The sequence below is a fragment of the Coenobita brevimanus genome, chromosome 6 (assembly GCF_032717465.1).
Source record: "Coenobita brevimanus isolate Jiangsu-jjx chromosome 6, ASM3271746v2, whole genome shotgun sequence".
Taxonomy (NCBI): Eukaryota; Metazoa; Arthropoda; class Malacostraca; order Decapoda; family Coenobitidae; genus Coenobita; species Coenobita brevimanus.
Genome location: NC_136959.1, coordinates 922,274 through 932,776, shown reverse-complemented (window position 1 = coordinate 932,776; position 10,503 = coordinate 922,274). Strand labels below are relative to the sequence as shown.

The following is a 10,503-nucleotide window of genomic DNA, read 5'->3' as shown; positions in this document are numbered from 1 at the left end:
TTAGAGTGTTAGTGTTTGGTGTAACTACTAATCAGGTGCATGAGTGACTATTTTCTTCTTTTTACATTTCTTTCTCTGTTTTCAAAGCATGTAAGAGTTTTTAGTTCTGACTTCTCGGTCACGTTCAACCTCTCCACTTTCCCAAACTCGCCTACACTATTTCCAGCAGAGGTTCTATGATGCCGGACACTCCTGACAGTAACGACAAAACTCGGTGTTGCCGTGTGTGTTCTCAGTTTACCCCGCCATCTCACATATGACTGAGGCCAAATGAGATCACAAGGAGAGCTGATTCACTGGCGCTTGGTCATTAGCTGCACTCTCTCAGGGCGCAGACGGCAAGATTAGATTTAACCTCCTACCCCCATCCCTCCTCACCCCTAATCCCCCGTCATGCATTCAGGACGAGAGCTACGCGCACGACGGAGAAATGGTGTGTTCGGAGCTGCTGCCTGTTCGGGTGGGTCAGATTCCCGCTCTTGTTGGTTGCACGGGATGATTGGCACGTCTTCTATCAGCGGCAGACACAAGGTTGATGTGAGTAACGCGTGTTGGTCGTGTTTATCTTCTTTATACGGTAGATGCATGGATGAAAGTTATAGATGCATGGATGAAAGTTTATTGGCTGGCTTTGCTGATTAGTACGTCTTCCTAATTTGTATTCATTGTTAGAGTATTAATTATTTTCTGACTTTTTTACCGTTATCATATCACAATAGATGGCTTACACAATGCTGTATTTTTCAAGATCAGTTCGAACACATGAAAAATACTCACCGCAAGTTAAAGTGGTGCAGTCCTAAGAGATGCAGGCAGGAGGTAAAAGCACACGCACCTGTTCGTGCTGCGGACGCATGTACTGTACGTGTTTATTTGGGTTGATAACATACAATTCTGTTTCACATAGGAGATTCGCTGATGATCAAAGGATTGAAGTAAGGGAGACAGGAAGTTAAACGTGTAACGGGTAAAACTATATAGGCATAATATCTTTTATCGACTAAAGCTTTCATTTATATATGTCTTATGGGAAGATTTTTTTTTTGTCTTTTGTCTTTCTTTTTTTTTTCTTTTTCATTTTTTTGGGGCGGACCATATCTAGCAGAGAGCCTGCCCGTCAGCCACTCACGAACGATTTTAGATTACGACGTGACCCATACTACATGTCTTTCAGTCGCACGTTTAGGAGGTGCTCCACTCCCGTAAAGTTTATAGAAGCCCTTCTTTTATTTTCACAATTTTTTGTGCAATTCAGTGTGTGTGTGTGTGTGTGTGTGTGTGTGTGTGTGTGTGTGTGTGTGTGTGTGTGTGTGTGCGTGTGTGTGTGTGTGTGTGTGTGAGTATTTGCACATGTTTGTATACGATATGTTCGTATATGCTGGTATTCACTGAGAGATATAAATACACATACAGACAGAGCCAGGTGTTCAGACTTAAATATTATTATTATTATTATTATTTTATCCATGATCGGTGAGGTTGGTGTGACGCTGTTGGAGTGACAAGTGAGAGGGGGAGCCTGACAGTCATACTTTAGGCAGGGAAGGACCTGTTGTTTATTCAGAGGCTGTGACACTCACTCGAGCTATTGCAACATTCAAGTGTCTCTACACCGAGAGACAAATAGTAGTAGTAATAGTAGTTGTTCCCTAGGCAGTCTGGCCGTACAGCCCCGAGTCCCTAAGGAAGGCCACGGCCGAGACCGGGCTTTCCCACAGAGCTCTTAAGGAGTGTATGTTGTGTTGTTGGCGCAGGTGATTGTGTGCAATGCAGTCTTTCATAATGTGCTTAATAGTATGGGGTTCTCTGTTGCATCCTGGACAGGCGTCGGCGACGGAGTCATCCAGTCTCTTCTGGTAACTCAAAAGGGCTGGATGATGCCCACATCTCAGCCTGGCCAGGGGGACCCTGTCCTCACGAGGAAGGCGGGATTCAGAAGGGTGGATATCAAGATATTATGACGCTTACTTTCCGTATCAATGGAGAAGAGATGAATGTGCAGATAATGGCAGGCAACTGATGTAGTGTGACATAAATGGGCAATATGAAAAAAAAAAAAATGGAAATAATGACAGTTATCTAATATTTTTGTCATATCAGTGTTTAGCAAATAAAAATACGGCGTGCATGGAAACGCAGTGGATAGTGCCGTATTATGTTATCTTATTCTACATCTATTTTATTGGAGAAAACATGTGACAGGCATTGTGGAAAGTATTAAGAATATATAGAGTAGATGGGAAGTTGTTGAATGCTGTGAAGAGTATGTATGAGGGTGCTAAGGCTGCAATGCGTGTGGATAGTGAACCGAGTGAGTTTTTCTATTTGAAGGTTGGACCGAAACAAGGATGTGTCATGTCTCCATGGTTGTTCAATCCGTACATGGATGGGGTAATAAAAGAGATACAAGGTAGGGCAGTGGATGTTGGAGTGGCCCTGGTGAGAGAGGATAGTGTTTGGAAACTACCTGTACTGTTGTTTGCAGATGATACTGTGTTGTTAGGTGAAGACGAAGGGAAGCTGCAAGGCTTGGTGGATGAGTTTGGGAGAGTGTGTATGAAACGGAATCTAAAGGTGAATATACGGAAGAGTAAAGTTATGGTCTTCGAGAGAAGTTAAGTCAATGAATGTACAGTGAGGTTGGATGATGAGGAAGTGGAAAATGTGAATGCGTTTAAGTACTTGGGTAGTGTGATGAGTAAGGATGGAAGTTTAGAGGGTGAAGTGCTTGAAAGGGTGCAACAGGGAAGAATGGTTGCTGGTTCCTTGAAAGCAGTGATAAGAAACAGGGAAGTGAGCATAGAAGTGAAGAAGCTACTACATGACACTATTGTAATACCAACTCTAACGTATGGAAGCGAAACTTGGACCTAGTTGGAGGGACAGAAGTCAAGAGTAAGAGCAGTGAAAATGAGTTATTTGAGAGGAGCATGTGGAATCACTTGAAGAGACAGACTGACAAATGAGGAAGTGAAGAAGCGTTGTGGTGTGGATGTGATAGGAAGCGTTAGGAGAAACACACTGAGGTGGTTTGGACATGTGAAGAGGGTGGAGAGTGAGAGACTGACGAGGAGAGTGCATGTGAGTGAGGTGGAGGAGGGGGAAGAGGGAGGGGGAGGCCAAGGACGAGATGGAGGGATGGAGTGGAGAGGTATATGAGAAGGGGGGGGGGGCTGAGCTTGGAGCAGGGCAGTGACATGGCGGGGGACAGGGCGACATGGAGGCGATTTGTTTGCGGCCACCCCTTACAGGATTAAGGCGTCTGGCAATAGATAGATAGATAGATTCTACATCCGCATCACAGGAGCAGTAATATACAACAATGACAGACTGTGCTTGGAATACTGATATCTAGTAAAGAAATATAGTGTTGGGAAATATAAGCAAATTAACATAAATTAATATATACTAAGTCTATGTGTTTTTACAGTTATGAATCTGAAACTATCATGCTTGCAGAGATGGCGACTTATTTACCCTCACTCTCCAAAAACACACAGAACACGGATGAAGAGTTTCAGCCCACAAGACCACCAGACGTCCATTTGGTTATAAATTACGTTTACTGACCAATGTAATAAATAGCCCTGCGTTACAGGAACCCAGCTGACTTGTTTCTCGGCTCTCGGGACCCGTGGGGAGGGGCACAAGAGCCGGGACTTTAGCGAAAGCTTTGCCATTGCATTTGACATCTCAAAGGCTTTAGATCGAGTCTGACAAAATCTTTAAATTTCAGACAACCTTCTTACGGTTTCGATTCTTTTATCCATGCCATCGTCTCTAGCTTCCTTTCAGGTCGTTCTATAGCTGCTGTTGTAGACGGCCACCGTTCTTCTAGAGCTATCAATAGGGGTGTTCCTTAGGACTCTGTCCTATCTCCAGCTCTCTTTCTTTTATTCATCAGTGACCCTCTAGGCTGTACAGCTAACCCTATTCACTCATACGTTCTTGACTCCACCTTTCATCTTTCCATCTGCTCCTGCAGCCTTCATCTCAGCAGTTACTTCAACAGACAAGGGATGAGGCTATGGCAGTTTGACTTGGCTCATATCTCCGATTTGGGTAAAAGTAATCCTGATGTTTTTAATGCATCAAAAACTCAGTTCTTACATCTTTCAGGCCGTCAAAATCTACCACAGGAATATCCACTAATTTTAACAATATCCAACTCAATCCTGCATCATCTTTGAACATACCTGGAGTTTCATTCTCTCATGATTTATCTTGGAAAGATCATATTACCTCCCTTGTAAAACCTGCTTCCAAAAGATTAGGTGTGCTAAGCCTATTCCGTACCTTCTTTACCTTTGCACAGCTATCGACTTTATACACAGGTTTTATTTGCCTCTATGACGAGTACAACTCTCATGTGTGGGGAGGATCCCCACATTCAGCTCTTCTCAACAAGGTAGAGTCAGTAACTCTCCTCTTCTTACTGGTCCTTTTCATCCTTTATCTCCTCGCCGCACTTTTGCATCTTAATCTCTTCTCTGTCACTACATCAATGGTGACTACTCTGTTGAACTGTCTCCTTGCATCCCTCCACCACTACGGCGGCTGCGTAACACCCGCCTAGCAGCAAACTCTCGTCCCTTTTCTGTCCAACTCTGTAATGCAAGAGTTAGCCGTTACTCCCTGTTCTTCACGTATGCGACAGGTCATCTCTGGAACTGTCTTCCCCTGTCTGCATTTGCTACTACCTATGAGCTCCAGTCCTTTAAACGCAGTGTGTCAAGGCATCTCGAATTGAATAGATGTTGAATTTAGCACTCTGTTATCTTGTTTTCATTTATTTATTTATTTTTATTTATTTATTTTTACTTTTTGGTGGGAACAATTTGTGGGCCTCTAGCCGCTGGTCCCTTCTTCCTTGCAGATATAAAAGACTATCACTCATGTGTTTGTGTTCACTTGCGAATCCAGTGGTGAATCAAAGCTCGCTGTTCATAAAGCATTATTTGAATCCCTATATTCCTCACTCATGGATATCACAAATTCACAACCCTGCCACCTCCCGCCAGAGCATAGCAGAGGACGTACAGTCATTCATAACAGACAGTACCTCTTCCCCGTCACTGTGTTAGAGGACTTGTACCCTGCGGCATTCAGGTTTGGTTACATTGCACCTGACGTCAGGGATAGGGGTGAGTAGAGACCTTTTAGAAAGAGTGGACAGCCAATATTTTCAGCTACTTGCCGATTGGTTAACCCACATGGCATTATTTATTGCAAACGCCTCACAGCCTAATAGTTGCTGGCCGCTTGCTGCTTCGTCTAAATATACATCTCGTCACCTACGTGGCTAGTTAATACATGAAATGTCACCCTAATTGTAGTATATGTTGTTAATTTGAGATCCTGAAGATTTTCTTTTGAATCTTCATCACTACATACCGATTTTACTTCATAGTATAAGACAGGGATAATCGCCGAATTGTAATGTTGACAAACCAGACTGTTGGTTGCCGTTTCGTAAGAAGTGTGGCGTTCCTGTTATTCCTGCATTTTTTGTCCTTATTAAAGGTCCGCTGTGCCGCATCTGCTTGCAGTAACACTCACTGATCTTCTGTGTGGCTTTTCTTATTTCCCTGTGATCCAGCAAGAAGGAAATTATGGGAAATGAAGTGAAGAGAGCAAACTTGTCAGCAAGTGACTCGGCTGCTTTGCCAGGTAAGGTTTTACTTGCGGTGCATGTATTTTTGCTGTTTATAAAGAGTTGTTATACCACAGTATAATGAAAAAAGCGGTGTTAGGATACAAGACATTTTCATAAATGAAATGGAAATAAGGTAGATTAGATACTGGACATTGCGTTTAGCGTCTCAAACTTTCACACTTCTTTTTTCTAGCCACAGTTTTTGAGTAGAGAGAGAATCCCCTTGTATGCATTTAGTCAAAGATACTATACACTATACGCGTGGGGCATTTTAATGTTGGGTGTATGCGGCTAAGGTTTACTTTAAAAAAATACATACCGGGTACCGTAGTCAATCATTGGTAGCTGGCCTAGGTCCGAGTATGCAACAATGAAAAAGTGTAACTGATTATAACTTTTTTTTGTTCACTATATTAGTTATGCGAAAGGAATTCCAGTGCATCCATCCACTGCTGTATCAGATAATTCAAAGGCAGTAATGACTGTGATGCTTTCATACCACAGGTTAAGAAACGTGCAGACACATTTATCACATTAGATCAGTTATTATACTGCATAGGGTAGTGTATGTACCGTGACTAGGGTATAACTTTGATATACTGTACACAACAATATAGTCGATGTTATGTTCTGTATATATACAGTATATAAATTTTTGCTGCTGGAAGTTTTATATCCATGCGTCCATCCAGCATCCAGACCTTTTTTTTTTCTCCTTCATTATTGTATACGGTATACCAATTATTTTCTGTTGATACAGTTTCATGTGTTAGCCATTCAGCTTGCGAAACAGTTGGTTAAAATATTTTTTAAAATGCATAGTATTGTTAAGATTTTTTTATGGCTGAAGTGTATATGAATGTGCGGTACATCAAGCCGTATTATTATTTTGTTTTTCATGACGAAAAAGAACACTGTACTGTATATGCAGTACTGAATGTCAGTCAGAGAGAGAGAGAGAGATGCAATGTGAGGTAAGTATAATATGGTACAATATGTCCATGCCACGTTGAGTACACCGCTTCCCATCCGATCAGCGAAGTTAAGCAACGTTGGGTCTGGTTAGTACTTGGATGGGTGACCGCCTGGGAACACCAGATGCTGTTGGCATCCCTACGTGTCAAGTGGGGTTGGTGGAGGATTAGTGCCCCTCCCTGTAAAACAATTAACTCTAAGCCCTTGGCCACCCCATTTGGGATACATGGCGTCTGGCAATGGATGGATGGATGTCACAAAATTGACATGTTTTCCCAGTTAATGTTTATTTTTGCGTTGCGAATATTCCAAAGAATAACATTTCTGAACCACAGCGGTAAGCCTAGATAATAACCCAATGGAAACCACAATACCACAGTTACGGATATCATGAGCAATGATCTTTTACATTTGATCAAAAACCAAACTTAAAAATCACATACATAATAAGTAAATACTGCCTGTGTTGATCGATCTAGAGTTGCCCTGTAAATAAGCCTTGCTGATACACAGAGGAAAACCTCTTTTTATACATCTTTACGTACGTATGAAGAAAGCGTCACTTACGCGAGATCAGAAGTACAGTTTCTCAAAAGTGCGCCACAAAATATGAACAGCAGTTAAGGGACTGGTTTTATCTAGCAGCGAGTTACTGATCTCTATACGAACTTGAGTGGAGCCCAGGAAACATCCATTTGCCTCACCAACATGGCTGCTGTTCAGATTCTTTTTCTACTGGGTCTCCAGGGGTGAGGACTGGCGTCGGGGGGGAGGGGGAGCTGATCTGCACTAAACACTGCCTTCAGCCTCTGATTTCCCAAAACACACACTTGTGAAACAGGGTTCAGCAAGATTGCAGCTACTGTTCCGTATAGTAAATAACAGCCTAACTGAATATTGTGGGTAAATGTCGTTCCATCTATTAAATAATATATGCACAATGGAATATCTGTATTATTTATAGTACAAATTCGTTTAATTTATGGCTGAAACACTCGGACTTAATAAAAATGTGCTTGACACTAACTCGTTCATGGCATCCAGTCCCCCAGCTCCCTCTTACTGGTGGAAAACAGTGTCTGGAGGTTTTTGTCATATCTTATCAAGCCTGTGTTAGGGGATAGGGATTACCTTTCTAATTTAACGTGATAGTTTTACTGCGTATCAGGAGTGTGCACACATCTCATGCAATGCGATCGTGCGTGTGTTGGCAGAAATTCGGTTCATTGTCTCAAAGGATCAGACAGAGAAAAATAACAAAACTTTACAAAGGTGTAAGGTATTCAGCACATAAATACTATGGGAGTGGGAGCGTATGGTCGCTGGAGAGTGATGTCCTTGGTGTGTGATTGTGAAGGTAAATTGCATGTTTCAAATACAGTTGTGACTGATTCGAAATATGACGTGAAGCTCCCCCGCACCCCACAAACGCCAGTTTTCACCCCCCCCCCCATCCTTGACGTCAGGTGCACACTGCACTGTTACCAAACTTGAATGCCGCGAATTGCAATGCCTCTCGCACGGGAGGGAGGAGGGGGTAATTTCTTTTATGAGTAATTGTACAGAAATCTTTCTATATATGCCGCGCCTCCCGCTGCTCGAAACAACAAATATCTGCTTCGATGCCAGACAACCCCCGACTCCTTTCACGTAATGGAAAGCGAATTGGGACAGTTATTAGGGGCCGAAACCCCCCTTTAGAACATTTCAGTAGATATGAAATTGAAGTGGGCCTATACGTGACTCATCTGCAACCATCCTGCCAAGTTTCATCGCAAACCTTTGTCTAGTTTCGGCAGCGCTACGCAGACGGAGATAGACAGACAGACAGAGACAAGGCTAAGATAATAGTATATTTGATAAAGGTCATTGGTGTTGGCGGTGGGGGGTTATGAGTCAGATGATTCGAAATCTTTGAATACAACCCTGTTATGACGCCGGAAAGTTTTAAAAAATGCTTAGTGATCAGGACCACAGATACGCAGTTGAATTCACAACAAAAACCGTAAAGTGTTAGAAATATTATTATTACCATTTTCAAATGCCTATTAACGGTACTTGCAACTATATTCCATGATCTGTCAGTCCTGCCAACCCTTCACATGGTAATTAAATGCATGCGTCGCCCCGTGATACGTTCGTCAGTTTATAGGAAGGTGCTTCTGTCTGCGTCTGTACATAGAGTGAGTTAGGGGGTGGAAGGAAGAGCAAAGTGCATGAGTATGAGGGGTGAGGTAAGGGTAAACGAAGTGAAGCAGGGGAAGAGAGAGGGAGTGAGGGACATGGTGAGATTGATATTGGGTTATGGGTAATGAGACGGGGGCGTGGGGAGCGAGCCAGGGGTTGGAGAGTGAGGCAGGGGTGCTGGAAGTAAAGCAGTAATGTTGGTAGTGAGGAATGAAGCGAGGGCGTGGGGTGTAAGGGGTGGTGCAGAGCAATGGAGTCAGGCAAGGGATTGGGGAGTAAAACAGTGGTATGGGAAATGAGGCAGAGGTGCAGGGTGTAAGACAGGATATACCAGATGATCGACCCACCCCTATTGCATCGTTTCAGATCGCGTTCTTCAAAGTGGCATTTTACGATATGTGGAGAAGGCGGTTGATTAGTCTGCCTAATCCATGTCTGACTAAACGTTGCTAGGAAAGGAACACTTGGGCGTATGTTGGCACTAACTTTTTTTAATGCAATAAAGAAGGAACCAAAGGCCACGAGCCTACAAGATTGTTCCTTACAAGAAAAAAGAAAAACAACAGCGAAATTCGACCCGTTCATTTCGAGATGCATGAACACTGCGTTTGAAAGAATGGAGATCATAGGCAGTAGGAAATATAGACAGAGAAAGTTCCAGAGCTGACCTGTTGCATACACAAAGAACTGGGAGTAACAGTTGGGAGTCGGACAGAAAATGGATGAGTTTGCAGCTAGACAGGTGCAACGCGTTCGTTGTAGTGGTGGAGGGATGCAAGCAGACAGTTCAGAGTAGTGACCATTGAAGTTGTGATAGAAAAAGATAAGGATGCAACAATGCGGCGAAGAGACAAGTTGAAGGGAGCCAGTAAGAGAAGGAGAGTTAATGAGACGAAAAGCCTTTGGCTCCACCTTGTTGAGTTGTAGGCTATGTGAGGAGCCTCCCCACATATGAGAGCTGTACTTTAAACAGGGGCAGATAAAACCTGTGTATAAGTTAACAACGTGCAGGGGTAAAGAAAGCACGGAGTCGGCTTAGCACACCTAATCTCTTAAAGGCAGATTTTCCAAGAGAGGTAATGATCTTTCCAAGATAAATCCCGACCAAATGAAGCCCCTAGTATGTTTAAGAATGATGCAAGAAGTAGGCCTATACCTGTTTTTGATATTGTTAAAAATTAAAGGAAACTCCTGTGGAAGAGTTTGTTGAATTAAAAAATGTAAGAACTGAGTTTTTGGTGCATTAAAACGAGATTACTTTCACCCCAGTCAGAAATATGAGCCAGGTCAGACTTTAGGTGTGCCATAGCCTCATCCCGTGAATGTTGAGAACCAACAATCATTCCAGGGAAAATCAGAGAAGTACTGCCTGAGGGGCTCCCAATCAGTACCTCCAAATTGCCACAGCAGCTGCTGCTTCGGAGGGTCTACAGGTCTTACTGGAGTGATAGGACATGTTGAGGTGGCAAGATTGTGATGAGGGGAGCCCAACAAAGAGGAAAGATTGCCACAGTAAGCAGAAGGATTAGATGTAAGGAAGAGGTCATGAATGTTGGAACTCTCACCAGGGCGGTCAGGGAGACAGACAGGGCGCTGTACAAGCTGCTCTACGTCATTAAGGATAGAAAAGATGTAGGTTTGTTCACCAGGTGGATCAGTGAAAGGAGAGGAGAGCCAAAGGTGGT

The 10,503-nt window shown here is 43.1% G+C and overlaps 1 pseudogene; it reads left to right on the top strand.

Moving 5' to 3' along the window:
- Positions 1–6,647: 6,647 nt before the first annotated feature.
- LOC145402728 (5S ribosomal RNA) lies at positions 6,648–6,765 on the top strand (annotated as a pseudogene).
- Positions 6,766–10,503: the final 3,738 nt, after the last annotated feature.